This window comes from Eimeria mitis, genomic scaffold (assembly GCF_000499745.2).
Source record: "Eimeria mitis Houghton genomic scaffold, Emh_scaff1711, whole genome shotgun sequence".
NCBI lineage: Eukaryota > Apicomplexa > Conoidasida > Eucoccidiorida > Eimeriidae > Eimeria > Eimeria mitis.
Window position 1 is genome coordinate 4,950 of NW_013570028.1, and position 420 is coordinate 5,369.

Consider the following 420-nt stretch of genomic DNA (forward strand, 5'->3'; position numbering starts at 1 on the left):
CTGCGGTTGCTGCTGCTGCTGCTGATGGTGGTGCTGATGGTGCTGCTGCTGATGGTGGTGCTGATGGTGGTGCTGCTGATGGTGGTGGTGGTGCTGCTGCTGTTGATGCTGTTCCTGCTGTTGCTGCTGTTGCTGCTTCTTCTGCTGCTGCTGCTGCTGCTGCATTTCTGCTGCTGCTGTATCTGCTGTTGCTGCTGCTGCTGCTGCTGCTGCGTTCAGAGCAGCAGTATATATGGTGGTGTTTGTGGGGTCGTTGGTTGTTTGCTGCTGCTGCTGCTGCTGCTGCTCCTTCTGCTGCTGCAACTATATTTCTTCTTCTTCTGCTCCTGCTTCTGCTGCTGCTGCATCTCCTGCTGCTGCTGCTGCTGCTGCTGCTGTGTTCAGAGCAGCAGCATATACGGTGGTGTTGGGGGTGTTTAT